Genomic DNA, 22,001 nt, shown 5'->3' with positions numbered 1-22,001 from the left:
CTTTTTTGCAGACCAGTTCATTATTGCTGCTCAAAAGTGGCAGCCTTGGCCCCTGATCCTTCTCAAAGTAAACTCATCACAACCAACAAACTCTTTTGTCTCATATCCAAATACTTAGGTTGGAAAATCTGTTTTGGTGGCTTATTTACTATAAACTGGTCATCTGGATCTAGAGGGAATGGGGGGTGCTGATGGAAAGAGGAGTTGATGAAAAAGTACATTATGCAAGCTTGCTGATTCCAGACTGTTTGAGGGATAAGTTCTCCAAGATGAAGCATAGGTTAGGAGGAAATGATTGGCTTCACAGTAAAGAAGGAATTATAAGATAGTATCAATAAATCAACTGAGTTGATTACTACTTTGGGAAAAAAATTCATAATGAATGTCCAATTTACTGATGACATGCTATTTGTTAATCATGTATTAAAACTACTTTCATAAACACAAATTTTATGTATTTATGAATGATATAGTTAGACTTTGTGTCCCCACCCAAATCGCATCTTGAACTGTAATCCCCAGGTGTTGAGGGAGAGACTTGGTGGGAGGTGACTGGATCATGGGAACGGTTTCCCCCATACTGTTATCGTGATCGTGAGTGAGTTCTTGCTAGAGCTGATGATTTTATAAGGGGCTCTTTCTCTTTGCTTCCTACACATGCTTTCTGCCCTGCTGCCATGTAATACATGCCTGCTTCTCCTTCCACCACAATTGTAAGTTTCCTGAGGCCTCCCTAGCCATGAGGACCTGTGAGTCAAGTAAACCTCTTTTCTTTATTAATTACCCTGTCTCGGGTAATATCTTTATAATAAAGCAGTGTGAGAATGAACTAATACAATGAACAATATTGACATCGAGTGGAGAAATGTGACTCCTGTTCTAATTTAAATTTACTACACTAAATTATCTGAACATCTCAACTAAAGTGTCTAGGGCACATTTTTGAGGGATGATTATTAAATGGGATCCTTCAAAATATGAAAGATAATCTATGATCAATCTTTATGACAGTATCTTAAGTTTTTATAGCACTTTACAATACTGAACAGTTTGCAGAATTTAAATTGTTTCCTAGTTATTATAGTACCCCTAGACTCTGAGAGTTCTACTAGATCCAGAGATATTGTTATCTATTGGATTCATTGATCTTCTTGTACTTGTTAAACATAAATTCCGTGCAAGTCTAGTAGAATATATTTTTCTCTAGGAGGCTAAAGATAAACATGTGTTCAAAAGAATAAAAATAATTTTGAGAACATTTAATTGATAGGAAAAACCCTACATTTCAAAATTACAGCTTTTTTGTTCAGTTTGTTTTTTCTTTTCCAAATTCCAACCAGGTGGCTCCAATGGCACGTCCAAGCTCTATGAGTGCTGTTTAGTCCTCACTAAGGGCACTGAAACACAACAAAACACGTTAGAAAAATGTGTAATTACCATTTATTGATGCAAGACTGTTTGGCTAGGGCACACCCAAGAAGAGAAGCCATAATACAGTTACCACTCTCTAATGACAAGGAAAGGGTTTTTGTTTCTATTTTTAATGTGATGTTTTATTTCCTTTGACTTTTTCTTTATCTTTTTAAATTGTGCTCTGTTTGTTTTAAAGAAGAGCTCTATTTTTTTCTAAGCATTTTTTTTTGTTTTTTTCAAATGGATATTTGTTTTTTTATTATTTTTCTTTTTTTTAAATTTATTTATTATTATTATACTTTAAGTTGTAGGGTACATGTGCATAACGTGCAGGTTTGTTACATATGTATACTTGTGCCATGTTGGTGTGCTGCACCCATCAACTTGTCATTTACATCAGGTATAACTCCCAATGCAATCCCTCCCCCCTCCCCCCCTCCCCATGACAGGCCCCTGTGTGTGATGTTCCCCTTCCTGAGTCCAAGTGATCTCATTGTTCAGTTCCCACCTATGAGTGAGAACATGCGGTGTTTGGTTTTCTGTTCTTGTGATAGATTGCTAAGAATGATGGTTTCCAGCTGCATCCATGTCCCTACAAAGGACACAAACTCATCCTTTTTGATGGCTGCATAGTATTCCATGGTGTATATGTGCCACATTTTCTTAATCCAATCTGTCACTGATGGACATTTGGGTTGATTCCAAGTCTTTGCTATTGTGAATAGTGCTGCAATAAACATACGAGTGCATGTGTCTTTATAGCAGCATGATTTATAATCCTTTGGGTATATACCCAGTAATGGGATGGCTGGGTCATATGGTACATCTAGTTCTAGATCCTTGAGGAATCGCCATACTGTTTTCCATAATGGTTGAACTAGTTTACAATCCCACCAACAGCGTAAAAGTGTTCCTATTTCTCCACATCCTCTCCAGCACCTGTTGTTTCCTGACTTTTTAATGATCGCCATTCTAACTGGTGTGAGATGGTATCTCATTGTGGTTTTGATTTGCATTTCTCTGATGGCCAGTGATGATGAGCACTTTTTCATGTGTCTGTAGGCTGTATGAATGTCTTCTTTTGAGAAATGTCTGTTCATATCCTTTGCCCACTTTTTGATGGGGTTGTTTGTTTTTTTCTTGTAAATTTGTTTGAGTTCTTTGTAGGTTCTGGATATTAGCCCTTTGTCAGATGAGTAGACTGCAAAAATTTTCTCCCATTCTGTAGGTTGCCTGTTCACTCTGATGGTAGTTTCTTTTGCTGTGCAGAAGCTCTTTAGTTTAATGAGATCCCATTTGTCAATTTTGGCTTTTGCTGCCGTTGCTTTTGGTGTTTTAGACATGAAGTCTTTAACGTCAGTTAAAATTCACTAAATTAATGCTAGGATATCTGTTGAATTAACTATTTTTAAGCTGATCTCAGAAGATACTGATACCAGAGGATACTAATGCAGTATAATCTGCTCTTTGTACCATACCTACTCCCACCCCAAACCTGCACCCCACATATGCACATCTGGTTGTGTCTCCTTTCCCAGTCTTTGCTACTTGTTTATATCTTTTAACTTGCAAACCTATGAGGAAGAGATAATTCATTTATATCTATAAAGAACAACATTTGTAGTCAGTATTCAGATGTGCTTTTAAATATTTTAGATTATTTTGGAAGCCAGCCATGGGGAAATTAGGATATGATGTAAGACACTCCACAGGTTGGTTAAGTACCAAGTCTTTAGGATACTAAGAGTTGGTCTATAAGCCCTTCAGTGTTGTTCAAAGGCATAAACATCAAGATCCAGAAAAGAATGATTTAATTGAACATGAGGGAGAGAACAGCAGATTTAATTAATCCCATTTTTCTTCTGCATGGTATTGGTCACAGCGGACACAGGCCAAATGCATATTTGCAGTGATTCCAATATAAAAGTTCTTTTACTCAAGTTTTTCTTCCTCCATTCCTTGGAAACATTAAATTATAAGTAAAAATGAAATGTTGGAGTAAATATTATGAAGTGTGCAAGTACAGTAAACTCTGAGTTTTTTGATCATCAAGAAAGGAAATCAAGTACCATAACCACAGGTAATAGCTGGAGTTTATAAATGACAACAAACTAATTGTCAGATTTTACACATGTATGACATAAGAGAGTCTAAAGAATAAATTAAAGCAGAATATGAGATAAAAAGAAAAATCATAAAATAAACTCTGGACTTTGATTATTGGTATATAAAAGAAAAGTCGACAAAGAAAATATCTGTTTTAAACCCATTACTTAAGAGACTCAAATGGATTACCCTTCTCAGGCCTGAAACCTGCATTTTAGGAAGTTGTCACTATTCAGCATTTGTGCTTTGGCTAAATAATTGAACAATCATAGTAGTGAACTGTGGAAAAAAATATCAACATGATCTAGTCATATTATATTAAAATATTCAGTTTATAATCACTAGTATAAATTAAATAACTATTACAATAACCATACTTATACAACAAAACAAATTGTATATATGGACATATATGCATTTTTAGCGTTTTAAGGCTCACATGAATTCTTAGTTCCACCATGTGTTTTTACAGACGAGGAGCTGAAAGAAATACTCTTGTACTTCTTGTCATACTTTATCTACTCATCATTTTACAGCATTGATTTTCAATTTGTCCTGGCTTTACAGTCCAGGGTGTGAAGAATATCTTTTACACTGCCTTGAATTTATTTCATCCTGCTTTGTTTTTTGTGGAATTTAATCAAAATTTATGTAAGGCTTCTGCTGTTTCTATTTTCTGGTTCTGACTTGAGAGTTGGATATTAGAGTTTTACATGAACCATAAAGGTATAAATTGTTGTGTGAAGCCTTTAATCACATTAACTATCTTATTCATCAAAGTCCTGACAAACTCACCGTATTGCTTAAAATTTAGCATACTACTTCTTTTTGGTTTTAAGAAATTGAAAATTAACTAGTTAGTGGTAACTCTCTTGTCTAGTAAAGAATAACAATCTAGGATCAGAGGCTGGGTGCAGTGGCTCACGCCTGCTATCCCAACACCTTGGGAGGCCGAAGTGGGCAGATCACTTGAGCCCAGGAGTTTGAGACCAGCCTGGGCAGCATGGCAAAACCCCATCTATAAAAAAAAAAAAAAAAAAAAAAAACAAACTACAAAAATTACGTTAGTCGGCATAGTGGTGACTGCGTGTAGTCCCAGTCTTGGGAGGCTGAGGTGGAAGGATGACTTGAACCTGTGAGGCAGAGGTTACAGTGAGCCAAGACTGCCCACCACACTTCAGCCTAGGTGAGAGAGCCAGACCTTGTTAAAATAAAATAAAATAAAATAAAATAAAAAAGAAGGAAAAGAAAAGAAAATTGTGTTTCTGTTACGACTTCCCAAATACTTCCACAGCTTTGCCCATCCACAAGTGGTCTCACCAGTCTATCACAAACCTAATTCTCATTGTCATGCTTATTAGCTGTTGAAGCTTAATGTCAGAAGGTACTACAGACTCCGTTCCATTAATGAGCAATGCCCCTGACATTCCAAATCTCTAACTGGTTTACAGAGGTGCTCCTATCTAGACTGCAACTGTTTGCCTCTACCGTGTCCTGGATTTTGTTTCTTTAAGATCAACACTTGACCTCTGAGCTAGGAGGAGTCCTTCATAACGTTACATATACTACATCTTAAAACATTCCCATCAGATTGAGGTTGATATGTTAAACTCTCATCTTTCCGATTTATGTCTCCTACCAATTCTCACTGTTATTTTTCTCAGTAAGCTTCTGTTTTATAAACATATCGTCTTCCTCTAAGCATATCATCAAAAATTAGCTGGGTGTGATGGCTCAGGCCTGTAGTCCCAGCTTCTATGTTTCAAGTTCTTGAGACAAGGTCACCATGTTAAAATGTAACACGGATTAGTATAATTGTAAATAAGATTTTATGAACAAGTGCTTTGTGATCTCTCCACAGAGGTGGAATGGACCACCTCCCAGTTAACAGATCCAATGCAGAGACTGATGATGGGACACGTGACAAGAGAATTTTAAAGGTTTATTACTCACACAAGGGCCTTCTGGGGAGAGCAGGTTAAGTGCCAACCAATGTGGAATGGCAAGAACAGGGAGTAGAGAATATATTGGGCCTTTACGGTAGCTAGAGGCTGGAGCTGGAGAAGGGATTCATGCAGGGTTAGGGACACAGGATCAAATTTACCACCAGGGCCAACAGCTCAGGAGCAACACTGGTTTTTCTTTAATAAAAAAAAAAGTACCAGATGTATGGCGATGGGGAAGGAAAGGGTAGAAGCCTAAATGCTAAGTGCTGTCATAAATGGCTCAACAATCAAACTAAAATCAAATTAGCCCATTGCAGTGGCTCACACCTGTAGTCCCAGCTACTGGGGAGGCTAAGGTGGAAAGAACGCGTGAGCCTAGGAGTTCAAGGCTTCAGTGAACCATGATTGCACCACTGCACTCCAGCCTGAGTGACAGAGACCCTATCTCTAAAAAACAAACAAACAAACACACACACACAAAAGAAAACAGGAAAACCACCACCAAGTGGAGTTGTACTATTTTATCAATATTGGAAAAAGACATGTGTATGTATGTCTACTCTCTCTCTATATATGTTTATATATATATTACATATATGTCTTAACTAAGTGAAGTCAAACGTGTATAGAGAAAGCTCTTAATTATGTCTTTTCTGATAAAACACTTCACTAAACATTCATGTTTATGAATTCCATCATATGATGAGAATATTCATTAAAATTTGGCCCTGATATACATTAAATAAGTGGATTATGCTATATATACTGGCTTACTGAGTAAATTTATAAAATAACTATATAAGAGAATTAAGCATAAATTCTAAATAGATTTAATAATTAGAATTGATTATGCAGAAATGTTGGTGCGTTCCTTTCTCTAATTCAGGGCAATAGGATAGAAGGCCCAGAGAGGTCATGGACAATTTCCCAAGATCTGTAATGTGAAAACACCTGTCTTCTGGAATATGGAACACAATCTACAATAATTACTCCCAGGGGACTGACTATACAAGTGGACTTTGTGCCCTTGAGTAACTGAAGAGACTCCTTCTAATAGAAGTCCTTGATATTCTTCACTCTGCTATGGAATTTGCTTTATGCAAGTTGCAAGCAGGTGAAAATTATAGTTTTCCAAAGTTGTTCAACAATTATAGATACATTACTTATATAAATGTAGCTCATTAACAGAAACTAAAACTCTATTTTTAATACTGTGATTCAAATATTTGTAAAAAGTGTTTAAATATGCAGTTAAAACTGCATATTTAATTTTTATTGACATCTAGCACCTAGATTTTGTTTTCTTTTTTTTTAACTTTCATTTTAAATTCAGGAGTACACAGTTTGCTATATAGGTAAACTCATGTCATGAGGTTTGTAATACAGATTATTTCTGTCACCCAGGTATTAAGCATAGTCCCCATTAGTTATTTTTCCTCATTGTCTCCCTCCTTCTGCCCTCCACCCTCTGAAAGGCTCCCGTGCCTGTTGTTCTCCTCCATGTGCCCATGTGTTCTCATTATTTAGCCCCCACTTATAATTGAGAACATGCAGTATTTTGTTTTCTGGTCCTGTATTAGTTTGCTAAGGATAATAGCGTCCAGTTCCATCCACGTTCCTGCAAAGGACATGATCTATTTCTCTTTTATGGCCGCATAGGATTCCATGATTTATATGTATCACATTTTCTTTTTCCAGTCTAGCATTGCTGGGCATTTCTGTTGATTCTATGTCTTTGCTATTGTGAATAGTGCTGCAGTGAACATATGTGTGCGTGTGTCTTCATGACAGAATGATTTATATTTCTTTGGGTATATACCCAGTAATGGGATTTCTGGGTTAAATGATAGTTCTCTTTTGGGATAACTGGCTAGCCATGTGGAAGATTGAAACTGGACCCCTTCCTTATACTGCAGAGAAAAATCAACTCAAGGTGGATCAAAGACTGAAATATAAAATGTAAAACTATAGAAAACACAGAAGACAACCTAGACAATACCATTCTGGACATAGGAACAGACAAAGATTTCATGACAAAGATGCCAAAAGCAATTGCACTAGATGAAAAAATGGACAAATGGGATCTAATCAAACTAAAGAGCTTCTGCACAGCAAAAGAAACAATCAACAGAGTAAACAACCTAGAGAATGAAAGAAAATTTTTGCAAACTTTGCATCTCACAAAGGTCTATTGTCCAGCATCCATAAGGAGCTTAAATCTATAAGCAAAAAAACAAACAACCTCATTAAAAATGGGAAAAGGACATGAACAGACACTTCTTAAAAGAAGACATACTTGGAGCCAACAATCATATGAGAAAATGCTCAATATCACTGATTGGTAGAGAGATGCAAATCAAAACCATAATGAGATACCATCTCACATCAGTCAGAATAGCAATTATTCAAAGTCAAAAAATAACAGATGCTGGCGAGGTTGCAGAGAAAAGGGAACACTTATACACAGTTGGTGGGAATGTAAGTTAGTTCAACCATTGTGGTTGTGGCAATTCCTCAAAGTCCTAGGTCTTGGTTTCTAATGTCATTCTTCAATAAAAGGAACCAGGGCTTTTCTGAGAAATGATTGAATCTAGGACTGGTACAGGAAATATATGAGATAAGTCTGGGACATCTTATAGTCCCAGGAACTAAGAAAGTGCTCACAAAAATAATATTAAAAAACCCATAATGATAGGGTATATTAAAGAGCTATGATAGCCAACCAAAAGAACTCCCAATGGCCAAAGAAAGAAAATGAAAGGAAGATAAATAAGGTAGTATTGGATTATAATCCAAAATGTAAAATAAGTATGCACAAATACATACTAATACAAGTAAATTAATTAATTAAATAGAGGAGAACAGACAAATCTCTCATGCAAAAAAATTCCAAATAGCTTATCTAGCTGCTCTACTCTTAATGAGGGGGAACATAATTCCCCTCTCCTTAAATATGGACTGCATATGGTGGCTTTCTACCTACCATACAGTATAGAAAATGAGAAAACAAAAGAGTAACTTTAAGTGGAGAAACTGCAAGAATACTACATCCAGCTATGTCATCAAGGTTCAAAACTGGAAGTGGTAAGTCATCCTCATAGCATGTATCTTTGTTATGATGTCATGAGAATGGTGCTTTGCCTCTGTGACCTTTCCCTCCGAAACAAATTATTTCTGTGTAATCCAGAGAAACCGTCAGATAGATCCAAGTTATAGAACACTCCACAAAGTACCTGACCAGTAATCCCCCAAACTCTTAAGGTCACTGAAAACAAGGAGAGTCCAAGAATATATCACAGCCTAAAAAGACGTGACTTGTAAACCTAATGAAGCATACTGGATAGGATTTTGGAACCCCAAAAGAAACTGTAGGAAAAAAAACTTTAGTTAATAAAGTAGAGGCTTTAGTTAATAATGACTCAATATTAGTTCATTAATTGTGCCAAATGTATGAAACCAAATAAGATATTAATAATAGGGGAAATTGAGTGTGGGGTGTGTGGAGAATCTCTGAAGTATTAATACAGCATATTAATACAGCATATCATATTAATACAGCAAATCTAAAATCATTGTAAAATGAAAAGCTTATTAAAAATACTTTTGGGTGAATGATCCACACATTGAAATATATTTCCATAATGCATACTATTAAACTTTGAAAACATCATGCACATCATGTTTACTTTCTTTTAGAAAAAATCAAGAACTTCAGAATAATTTCTTTATATTTTAATATTTTATTTAAAATCTTAAATAAAATAATAGCATAGTGCTTTTACCAAGGTTTTTAGAACAGATTTTATAATTAAACTATAAATTAAATGAATAAGCTTTTTTAGCAATGAACAGATGTGTGGTGTCCAATAACTCCTTGGATTTTTGACAATAGTCTAGGTACAATTGGGAATCTTTGTAATAGTATGATCATTAATTCTTGCAATAAATAATTCTAAAGTGGATTCTTTGTTTATTAAAAAGATAGTTTTTAAATGAAAACTACACACAAGGGTATTTCTAAGTTGTTTTAATTATTTCTTCTAAGTATTACAGAATTTAAAGTCTTTCTCAAATGTGAAACAGATTTATAATTTGAAAAAAAGGTAAGCACTTTAAAAAAAATACTAAATCATTAAGTACTGAGTAGAGTACTTAACTTGTGTGATATTTATGTCATATATGAGTGAATATACATATATCATAGGTGTACAGTATTTGAAAATCCAAATATCATGTTCTTCCTAAGAGTTTAATTGCAGAAGTTAACTTATAGAGAGTTAAGAGATTAACTTCTCCAATTAATTTATTATGCACATGCAAAAATTGGGAGCAACAGTATGTAACTCTTATCAAATATTAATATTTAGATAAGCTGAGTTGATTCTACAATTCAGTCTTTCTTGATTCACAGTTCAACACTCCTTCCACTCCATTTCATAGATCCAGTTAGCAGAGCAGTATCAATCAGCCATGTGGAAAACTGTGTAGAATGTGTTAAATAGAAGAATATTATACCACCAAATGAGTGAGTGATAATGTAACATTATTAGAACATGTGTTTTAAACTACTTTTAATCATCCTGTAAGATTTAGATAATTCTTAGTTTGATTTATTTATCTTTGCTCTTTTTGTCTTTTAACCCCCACTGGAAGTCCTTGTTGCATTTTTCTTTTCTATTCAGTACTGTCTTTGAAAATAACTAGAAAAAAAAGAGTTAGAGTATAAAATTTACATAGTTGGGATTTTCAAAGGCAAAACAGAATCTTGGGAACAATTTATTCCTTCTCCTATATTTTAGAAATTGGAGAAAAGAGTTTCAGAGAGATAAAGTGGCTGCCAGAATACATAAAACCACAAGGCTGGAATCTGGAACCTGGTTTCAACTCCTGGTCTTGAGCATTTGCATGATTTCTAGGTAATCTGTAAAGAATATTGAAATTCTCTTTTCACACTCATGCACACTCACAGGCACACACACATTCACAGTAACATGTACACAAAAATATGCAGCAACAGCTGTGATATTTTCTTACAGACTACTGTTTAGAAATAATTTACATAGATGCCAATTTTATATTTATAGTCATGTAGTCTAATTCCTAGAATAGAAATATGAATACATTCTTTGAATGGCTGCCAAATTTGTGTATATGCTCTTTATGTGTGTAATTTCGAATATGTTCTTCTTACATTACATGAAAAATTTTATAGTTGACAATCTTCCTTTGCAAAGCATCAAGTCCCATTGACAGATTTTCACTGATGTCCACTTTCAAAATTCATCTTAGTTCTTTAAATGGGGGTTAATCCACAATTCTCTAGGGTGTGTAAATTTAATGTTTAGTTATAATTATTTAAAATTTTACCAGTCTTTAATAAATTACTGCATTGAATTAAAATAATTAAATTCAAATTCTTAATACTATTCAACCTTATTTGGTGATTAAAGAACTCTGGAAAGAGCTATTAATGAGCTATTATTTTTCTTTTTTGTGTACATGTGAAATGTGTATGTGTTTGCATATGTTCTAACAAATAATGACAGAAAACTTGTGGTAAGGATACTTAGTGTATTCAGTTAAAGGGTTGCATATTTGCAAAATGTTGAGAAGTATATATGAGGACTCTGAATTTTTCTCTTAATTCTTACAACTATAGTTTGAGGAGATAGGCCAAAAGCTCGCGTGGAGAGAGTATTCCATTTGGCTATAAAGTGCCAGGAAAACAAAATTAATCTTACTCAATATTCAGTCTGACTCATGCATTCTACACTGATCTCAGTCTTATCCTAGCACAGCAAAATCATGTTTCTTTTTCTTTGGATAAATATTTTATGATGCCAAATTGAAACCATAAAGAGTGAATTAATTAAGAGAAGAGACTTTTGGGATCACATTCTGCCTAATAGTCCCTTACGGATGCATTTTCATCAAGACTCCACCTAAAGGGGTACATGTTTTAAGAATTGCCTATTTCATTGCAAGTGTGGTGAAATGTATTACTGGCATATTAAGTTTTGGCTTTTTACGAACTTCATGCTCCCCTTCCTAATCTCATGTAATTAATGTCACACCCTGAAGAGAGTAAAAGTGGATTAAAAATTGGCACAAATATTAACCTCTATTTGTATTGTAGTTGTCATGGCCATTCCAGCAGTTATGCAGAACAAAAGGCATAGCTTTGTCTACAGGATGCCTGATTGGCTCATAAATCCATAAGGTATCATGGAAGAAAAAGTCACATTGTTTCATGTGTTCACGTGTACCACAAATACTGCACACACATACACTTCTTTTTTTTCCTTTAAAATTTTTTGCCTTTTTAAAAATTATACTTTAAGTTCTAGGGTACATGTGCACAACGTGCAGGTTTGTTATATATGTATACATGCCCCCCGTGTTGATTTGCTGCACCCATTAACTTGTCATTTACATTAGATATTTCTCCTAGTGCTATCCCCCTGTCTTCCCCCCTCCCCATGACAGCCCCCAGTGTGTGATGTTCCCCGCCCTGTGTCCAAATGTTATCATTGTTCAATTCCCACCTATGAGTGAGAACATGTGGTGTTTGGTTTTCCATCCTTGTGATAGTTTGCTCAACACACATACACTTCTAAAGGATCATTATTTGTATTTCATGTAGAAACAAACTACACTAGAAATCAAGCTAATTATAGTGGACAAGGCTTGATCTGGGGTTGATTCTTATGTTTATCAAAAATCAAAATTTTCATATTCAATAACCAATTTTCAATTTTATTTCTTGGAAAGAGGGATTTATACCACTGTGAAAAGACTTTACTCCTTCAAGCTATACATATCTTTAACCTTATCTTGAATCTGCCACAAGTAGTTGTAGGATCTTAGGCCAGATTTTCAACTTCTTGTAGACTCAGTTCTTTCTTTGCTAATAGAACTGACAACATTGCTATGATTGTTTGCTAAGACAGTGGACATATGCAGCTGGTACAGTGATAGTATATAATAAAATGTCAAGGAATAAATAACAGCTACTCTCTTGAGAAATAATTTTACTAGCATAGTGAAATTTTCTTGTTAGAATGCTTACTATTAAAGGTAAGGGCAGAATGATATCAGGATATTCTATTGTAAGCAACTTGAGGACAGGGCCGTGTCTGTTGATCTTTATATGAGTCCTGTACAGTCACTAGAAGACAATAGACATGCTGTGCAATAAAGTTAAATTAATTTTCATAAACTATTACATAGTTTGTTAGCTTTTGTGAGATTTCTTGTTTTGAAAAATAGTGAAGGTCTTTTTCATTCATAGAGTGAATGAAATTCATGTTTAATATGATAACCATTAATTAGATTTAATGTAAAATGACAAGTTAGATTTATGACAGAAGTCTTATACTGAGAAACTTCAGTGAGCAAAGGGTAATAAATAAACAAATGATGAAGATATTCAAGTCTACATCAAGACAAAATACATTTTTTATAAAGTACAGTTCATACATTTGTGGTTTTCTTAAGTTAGAAGAAAAGTTTACTGAAAAACATTCAGAAAACCATTAAGAAGGTAAAATATTTCTGTTGAATCCAGGATACTGGGCTATACTAAAAGAGAGTTACCTTCTGAGCCACAATTCTGCTTCATGTTATGGCTTAGATCCATAGAAAATAATTTATTTAAAAACAAATATCCGTGATGTGGTTAACAGATTTTCCTGATGAATCAGCTAGTTCTGGCTTTGTATGATGCTCCGATCTATAGAGTTGTTCATTTTTACAAGTATCAAAATATTTTCTTAGCAACATGGAAACTAGAGTAAAAGTAACTATCGTATACTGTATCCTCTACACCTTTCATAAAAAGTATTATTACATAATTTGATCATTTGCTTTTGTTCAATGTTAAGTTTATAGAAATTGGATTCTTTATTCCAAAGTTTTTATGTCAAAACTTAAATAATGGGGAAAAGAAGGTAAGATTCAGAAGTGTTAAATGGATGTTTACCAGTTTAAATATAACATAAAATCACTTTCTGAGTCTGAATTTTATTTTCTTTATGCAAGACCATTTTTCCGTACTACTAGTGTATTTATAATCTGTAACTCAAATACAGCTAATTTTAGTTAAAAATTAAGTGTTTACATATTATTATAGATATCTATTTAGCCATTGAAAACAGATAAATTATCAAGATTTGAGATTTGTCACCATTAGAGGCTTTCCTTATAGCACTTCTACACTTCTGAATTATTTTGCAAAAGTAAGGTACTCTAAATCAAAGAATAAAAATATTCATAATTACTGTGCTTGCTTCGCTCAGTTAATTTAATACTCATTTCTTCTCTGAACTTTTTTTTTCTCATTTGCTATTTGTAGTTTGTTTCATTCCAAGAAATAAATTGTTATTTCTTCTTTTATTTTACAGATGTGCATATTTAAAATTAGTAAGCATAAATACGTAACAGTGAAATGGGTATTTATTGTTGTGTTACCAAATTATTTTTATGTAAACTTGAACAATTTTGAGAATGGAAGTGACAGATAATAAATACTTCTGGACATCGAGAGTAAACTGGAAATTTTTTTTTGTAGGCAAACAGGGTTTTAGGATCACCTTAATAACGTGGGGTCCAAAATAGGGAGAAGAGGCTGGGCGCAGTGGCACATGCCTCTAATCCCAGCACTTCGGGAACCCGAGGCAGATGGATCATTTGAGGTCAGGAGTTCAACACCAACTTGCCAACATGGTGAAACCCCACCCCTATTAAAAATACCAAAAAAAAAAAAAAAAATAGCTGGGCATGGTGGCACATGCTTGTATCCCAGCTACTTGAGAGACTGAGGCAGGAGAATCTCTTGAACCCAGGAGACGAAGGTTGCAGTGAGCTGAGACTGCACAACTGTACTCCAGCCTGGATGACATGGTAAGACTCTGTCGCAGAAACAAAATAAATGAAATAAGGAAAAGACACAGAACCTATTATATGATAGACCTATCATATGGTCTATCTTCAAGAATGTTCCATGTGCTGATGAATAATATGTATTTCTGCAGTTGTTGGGTAGAATATTCTGTAAATATCTGTTAAGTACATTTGTTCTAGGGTATAGTTTAAGTCCATTGTTTCTTTGTTGACTTTCTGTCTTGATGACATGTCTAGTGCTGTCAGTAGAGTATTGAAGTCCCCCACTATTATTGCACTGTCTTCTATTTCATTTCTTAGGTCTGGCAGTAATTGTTTTATAAATGTGGGAGCTCCAGTGTTAGGTGCATACATATTTAGGATTGTGCTATTTTCCTGTTGGACTGGTCCTTTTTTCATGATATAATCTCTTTTTGTCTTTGTTAACTGCTTTTGCTTTAAAGTTCGTTTTGTCTGTTATAAGAATAGCTTACTTCTGTGTGCTTTTGGTTGTTCATTTGCATGGAATATCTTTTTCCACTCCTTTACCTTAAGTTTATTCAAGTCTTTATGTGTTACATGAGTCTCCTGAAGACAACAGAAACTTGTCTTGTGAATTCTTATCCATTCTGCCATTCTGTATCTTTTAAGTGGAGCGTTTAGGCCATATACATTCAATGTTAGTATTGAGATGTGAGGTACTATTCTATACATGGTGGTATTTGTTGCCTGACTACCTTGGTCTTTCTTTTTCTTCTTCTTTTTTTCATCATGTTATTGTTCTACAGGTCCTTTGATATCTATGCTTTAAGGAGGTTCTATTTTGGTATATTTCAAAAATTTGCTTCAAGATATAGAGCTTCTTTTAGCAGTACTTATAGTGCTGGTTTGGTAGTGACGAATTCTTTCAGCAATTGTTTGTCTGAAAAAGACTATCTTTCCTTCATTTATGAAGCTTAGTTTTGCTGGATAAAAAATGTATTGGCTGATAATTGTTTTGTGTAAAGAGGCTAAAGGTAGGACCCCAATCCCTTCTAGCTTGCAGTGTCTGCTGAGAAATCTGTTGTTAATCTGATAAGTTTATCTTTACAGGTTACCTAATGCATTTGTCTCACAGCTGTTAAGGTCCTTTCCTTTGTCTTGCCTTTAGATAACCTGAAGACTATGTGGCTAGGCAATGGTCTTTTTGGGATGAATTTCGCAGATGTTCTTTGCGTTTCTTGTATTTGGACATCTAGATCGCTAGCAAGGTCAGGGAAGTTATCCTTGAGTATTCCCTCAAATATGATTTCCAAACTCTTGGATTTCTCTTCTTTTTGGGAACACCAATTATTCTTAGATTTGGACGTTTAGCATAGTGCCAATTTCCTGGAGGATTTTTTTTTTTAATTATCTTTTCTTCATCTTTGATAGATTGAGTTAATTTGAAAGCCTTGTCTTTCTGTTCTGAGGTTCTTTCTTCTGCTTGTTCAGTTCTATTGCTGGGACTTTTCAGTCATTTTGCATTTCTCTAAGTGTGTCCTTGATTTCCAGAAATTGTGATTGTTTTTATTTATGTTATCTATTTCACTGAATAATTTTCCTTTCATATACTGTATCATGTTTTTGATAAGTTGGACTTCACCTTTCTCTGGTGCCTCTTTCATTAGCTTAATAATCAACCTTCTGAATTCTTTTTCTGACTGTTCAGAGATTTTGTCTTGGTTTGGATCCATTTCTGGTGAGCTGGTATGATCTTTTGGGGCTGCTAAAGAACCTTGTTTTGTCATATTACCAGAATTGTTTTCCTGGTTCCTTCTCATTTGAGTAGACGATGTCAGAGAGAAGATCTGGGATACAAGGGCTGCTGTTCACATTATTTTGTCCCATGGGGTGCTCCCTTGATGTGGTGCTCTCCCCCTTCCCTTAGGAATGGGGCTTCCCGAGAGACAAACTGTAGTTACTGCTTTTGCTCTTCTGGGTCTAGCCACCCAGCCAAGTAGCATACTCCAGGCTGATGCTGGGGAATGTCTGCAATGAGTCTTTTGATACGATCCATCTTCAGGTCTTGGCATTTGTGGATACCAGCACCTGCTCCAGTGGAGTCAGCAGGGGAGTGAAGTGGACTCTTTGAGAGTCCTTGGTTGTATTCTTGTTTAGTGCACTGGTTTTGTGTTGGTTGGCCTCTAGCCAGGAAGTGGCACTTTCAAGAACTCATCAGCTGTGGTCTTATATGGAGGATGCAAACTTGCCCTAGGGACACCTAGTTAAGTATTAGGTTTGTCAGGTGATGGGCAGGGCCATAGATCACCCAAGAGATTATGACCTTTGTCTTCAGCTACCAGGGTGAGTTGAGGTGAAGGCGGGGATAGGAGTGTCTGAGCTCAGCCTTTTCTTGGGCGGGGCTTGCTGCTGCTGCCGTGGGGAATGGGATGTGGTTCCCAAATTCAATGGAGTTATATTCCAGGAAGATTATGGCTGCCTCTGCTGAGTCATATGGGTCACCAGGGAAGTGGGAGAAAGCCAGCAGTCACAGACATAACCCCACTCCCACACAACCCACAGTCCTAAAGGCCATTCCTACTCCCACCGTGCCCCAACAACAGCACCAAGTCATCCAGTGACCACGGCTGAGAACTTGTCCCAGACCATGATCCTCCCCATTGAGAAAGCAAGCAGACTCACACTTTTTCAGCATCTCAGGGAGCCTGCAATAGCAATCCAGCTCCTTTAAAACGTTGTGGAATCTCTCGGCTTTCCTGGTATGTTCCTGTGGTAGTTTTTGGAGAAAAAATTCACAATGTGAGTCTCCACATGCTGCTCTGTTCATTGGAGTGAAAACTACAAGTTAGTCCTGCCTCGATTTTCCAGGATTTCTTATCTGTCTTCTGTTCTCACATACTCTGGACCATTCATAGGTGACTGAATCTATTCTCAAAGCTCTAGGACTGCCATTGTTTTTCTGTTCCTCATCATCACACCCATTTCAGACCACACTATTTACTTGGTTCTACTCTGGATCTTTTTTTTTTGACTTTTCAAGACTCCAATAAACTTGCCTAGAGACACTCACTCATTCTGGACTATAGATGTAAATCTCTGCATGGAAAAAGAACACAACTGCAAGAAATAAAAGGAAAATTTTATTTTGCTATCGTCACTACTGTTTATTATTAAACCAATATTTAAATTTAGGTCAACTCCACATTTTTTAAATATTTTCTTTATACTAGGCATAATGGTAGAAATAAAAATATATATTATCACTGCTGAAAGAGTATGCAGTTTAAAATGAAGATTTGAAAGTAGAAAACTGAATTTCTATTTAGCAATTTGAACTTATTCATGTGGAGAAAAAAAAAAAAAGAATAGGAAATAAATATCTAAGGTATCCAGGTGTAGCACCAGAGAAGCACCAATCAACTCTATCTACAGATAGAATTCAGTTCAAAATGGAATTGACTCACTATGCCTCAATTTTTTCATGCATTTCTAGTAATTTTACTTAAACATTAAAAAAATTAAAGTACAGAAAAAATACAGTTCTTAGAAATGTCCTCTAAATTTGTCTTAAATGTCATTGACAAACTGCTAGGAAAACTGAAGTTTAATTATTACCTTCATAGAATGTTCATCCTTGTAATTTTGCTCTAGATCATGAGAAATACACTTACTGAAACACACTTTTTATTCTTTTAAATGTCAGGTTAAATTTTGTCAGCATTCTAGATCATGAGAAATACATTTTCTGAAATACATTTCTTATTTTTTTTTAAATGCCAGGTTAAATTTTGTCAGCATTCCCTTGCATCTCTAAAAGAATACTGACAACATACAGTGTAACCATATGGCATTTCTCTCATCTCAAGGATAATGGTTCACTTGGGATATTATTGTAAAACTTTTAAAAAACTTGGCTAGAGCAAATGATTTCTTAGAACCACACCTAACTATGATATAATACAATGAGATTTAAGGAGAAAGCAGCCAAGTTTTTCATAATAAATACTTAAAAAGAAAAGCCTTTTATTCCAAACAAGGATTCTATTTCACTTTTCACATATAAACATTCTCTCCTATGGAAACCTAAAATAACTTTGAAAGTTGGTAGAATTGTTAGCAACTGAATAATTAATTACAAAATAGTTTTCATGGAAGCACATGCAAATAACTTTTTAAAATACTTTTGTTTTGTGTTTCATTGAATCCAGTAAACTAATCTGTGTCTTAGGTCTATAATAGAACTGTCAAATGCCGAGCTTGAATATACTGTGTATTTAATTTGGTTCTCAGTACAGTCATCTATTATAACCGTAAGAAGCATCGTTCTTATGAGTTTTATATAGAATAAAACCAAAACACAACACTATTATGATACTCAAAACACAACACTCTTATGATACTCAGAGGTATTATATTTCAAATGTAAGTCTAAATGTACTGCCTTTAAAGGAAAGCAATTATAAATATTATTATCTATTTAAATGTTATTTGAGCTACTTGATTTTAAATTTGTGCTTAGAATGTTTAACAAAAATATTTGCTAATGTTTCTTACAAAGCCCTCTTATATTTTTCTAAAAATCCCAAAAGAATTTTAAGCACGTTTATTCTCTATAAAACTGGCATTTTAAATAAATAGCCTGTAAAGAAAAAAGGAATTTCAAGTATTTATTCTATTTATATTTATCAAAAATTAAGAAGTAAATAAATGTATTGTTATGCACTCAAAATTAATTTCTAAGAAGTATAATAAACGGTATGTTTCACTAATCACCATACCTGGAAACAAGCAAATAATTTATTTTGCTTTCACATTTGCGATAGACTTTCTATAACTTTCATATTATTAAATCAGCTTTAATCCTTCTGTACAGCATTACAATTGAAGACAGATGGTTCTGGGTCGCTGGCAATTGATTGTATGATTATGTAAACAGATAAGATAATATCAAATGAAATAAATCATGGTGACAATCTTTCTTTAGCATTTCAGACATTCAGCCTGTAATCCAGTTTAGGTGGATCAAATTTAATGTGGGAGAGAGCCCTTTTTACTTTGCAAATAGCACAGTATGAAAGAGCTATGCCAGGACAGATTTGCATGTGTACTACTATATGGATTCTATCTTGCTTATTTTTTATGCCATAAAGTATCTATAAAATAGGGATATTAACAGCATTATCTCATAGGGTTTCTGTGAATAGTGCCTGCTTCCTAAGTAGGAGGTATATACGTACTAACTACTGCTTCCTAAGTAGGAGGTATATACGTACTAGCTACTGTTGTTGTTATTGGCCCATTTCTCCTTTTCTTCCCTCTGATCATTCCTAGGAACTACAAATTTTACTCAGTCTATTATATAAAGCATTTGAACTCCCCAAACTCCCATGTATGTCTCATATTTATGCATCCTCATATCTCTCTTATATGTCCCTATAATATTCTGTGTATCTTCCAACATAATACTTACTCTCTGCTGAATTTGTCTTAGTAGTAGATTGGAAGACCCACTACGATATAAAATATGACTATCTTGACTATAGTTGTAACTAGAGTAGCTAGCACTGATAAATAAATAAATAATTAGGTAGAAAAGAGAGAGAAAAAAGCAGGCAAGAGTATGCCAGTTATTAATTCACTTGTTAAGTACTACTACCCAGTTCCTTATTTACTTAATTCTGATTTTCTGTAATCTACTTCCACTACAGGTTTAAAGATCCTTGCTCATCACCCTTGAGGCCAGATATGTTTCAAAATGCAATTTATTTATTTATTTAGATTTTGGAAATGTATATCTGCTTTATGTTATATAACACTTCCATACAAGAGTGTAAGCATCACTTTTAGCCAAAACATTAAAATAGTGAAATAAATATCTACACCAAGCTATGCGAGTAAAAAATTGTAAATACCTTTGTGTCAGTCTAAACCAGATCCACTCTCCCTTCCTTGCTTCTTTCTGTCCTTTCTCTTTTTCACTTTTTCTCTTCCTTCCTTTCTTTTCTATTCCTTCTCCTCTTCTTCTCCTGCCTTCTCTCCCTCTCTCTTTCTTAATTTTCCTCTTTTATCCAACAAACAAGTTAGGTCACTTCACTTTTTCCTACCAACATAATATTTTTAGAAATAGATCTTCAGAGCCTTTTGGATTTTGAAACTGTAATTGAAGAATGGTAACTTACCATGTTAGAGTAGTTAAGAAATAACGAGTTGAAAATTTCACTTGGATTGGAGACCAAATAATAAGGCAGGAATTTACCTAAAGAAAGTTATAGATTAAAGATAAGATTTTCTAAAAGTTTTTTTTTAAGTATAAGGCTCTTTATATTCTGTTTCGCAAATATAACTACTTAAGCATGTGAACCCAATTTTCTCATCATCTAGAATAAACCACAGACTGAACACCTCATTCGGTATTATTCAGAAAGTCAAAGATGAACTGAATATTCCCCCATGAAGCTTCTGCTTGGGAATAAAAATGATGTTATCTGATCAAGTAGACCCCAAATCCTCTAATTTAATAATCTGTGGCAGATCTCCTTATTTTCTTTCAGGATGCACTTTGTCATTAATTCATACATTCTTTTACATCAGTCTGGATGACTGCTGAACATTCCCTGTCACTTTTCTGAAGGTTTTTAACCTTATGTTGCCCTGCAGTCCCCTGCAGCATGGCACCCTTTCAGGGCTCCATGGAAGCCAGCAGCCACCTTGTCCCTGCCAGTCCAATTCTTGGGGTCATGGTTCATGGCACTGTGATTTATTCCATTGTTCGAGGTTACCAGCATTGACTCACATCAATAGTATACCACCCTTTCACTTCATTTTTTTTGTGAATATTCTACAAAAGAATTACTTGGGCCCATTATTTTTAAGAAATATACATTATTTTTGTATTTTAATATTTTATTTTTAACATAAGTATTTTTTCTTTCAAAGAGTGACAAAGTAGGTATCCATACTGAAACTGAAAATATTTTCTATTCTGTATCTCAGACAGTTGCCATGTGCAGCAGCAAATCAGACAGGATTCCTTTTTTTTTCCAATGGAGGTTTTCCAAAGAGATTTGTAGTGTTTTCCCATTTTCCTCACCCCACAATGGCCCTATCTTAAATTTTGCTTTTCAATGCCTCCCATCCCTACATACACAGTAAGCATTTTTATACCTGCCTGAAACTTGAATTTATTTTCAGGAAGAGCCAACCATTTATATAAATTATTGTATTTGAATCCACTTCTCAGGCATATCATAGCCTCAATTTTGACATAATAGTGACTTTCCTTATTTATGCAGTCATACCCAATAGAAGGAAGGAACTTGCGGGTTCATAGGTGGAGAGTTTAGAATTACTCGGTTAGATTTCTCATTTAACTCTTTGCCCTGGAGAACTGGCTACAATTCTAAGTAAGTCGCCTTGTCTCTCTATTCCACCCCATGAAGAATTCGTCTCTTGATGAGTGACTGCTATCAATGCAGGTGTGTTCTGCTGAGGTTTTTAAAAGATTGAAAAGCAGTCAATTGACCAGTGAATGATGTCTATAAATTATTTTCTTTGTCCGAAATTATGAACTCTTAGTTTGTAACTTAAATAATACAGTTTTCACCAATAATATTATCTATATTATCCTAGCAAAAAATATATTGTGTTTTGCATTTATAACTCTCATTTTGATGT

At 34.7% G+C, this 22,001-nt stretch overlaps 1 long non-coding RNA gene across 1 annotated transcript; it reads right to left on the bottom strand.

Annotated features, from left to right (window-relative positions):
- Positions 1 to 1,248: 1,248 nt before the first annotated feature.
- On the bottom strand, positions 1,249 to 20,367 carry LOC144340090 (uncharacterized). The gene is made up of 3 exons (XR_013415817.1): positions 20,240 to 20,367; positions 17,010 to 17,094; positions 1,249 to 1,397 (listed from the first exon to the last, which is right to left on the bottom strand). It is a non-coding gene; the product is annotated as an uncharacterized LOC144340090 (long non-coding RNA).
- Between the last annotated feature and the right edge of the window lie 1,634 nt (positions 20,368 to 22,001).

Source organism: Macaca mulatta, chromosome 3 (genome assembly GCF_049350105.2).
Source record: "Macaca mulatta isolate MMU2019108-1 chromosome 3, T2T-MMU8v2.0, whole genome shotgun sequence".
NCBI classification, from domain to species: Eukaryota; Metazoa; Chordata; class Mammalia; order Primates; family Cercopithecidae; genus Macaca; species Macaca mulatta.
The sequence above is the reverse complement of the archived record's forward strand: the minus strand, read 5'-3'. Positions and strand labels throughout refer to the sequence as shown.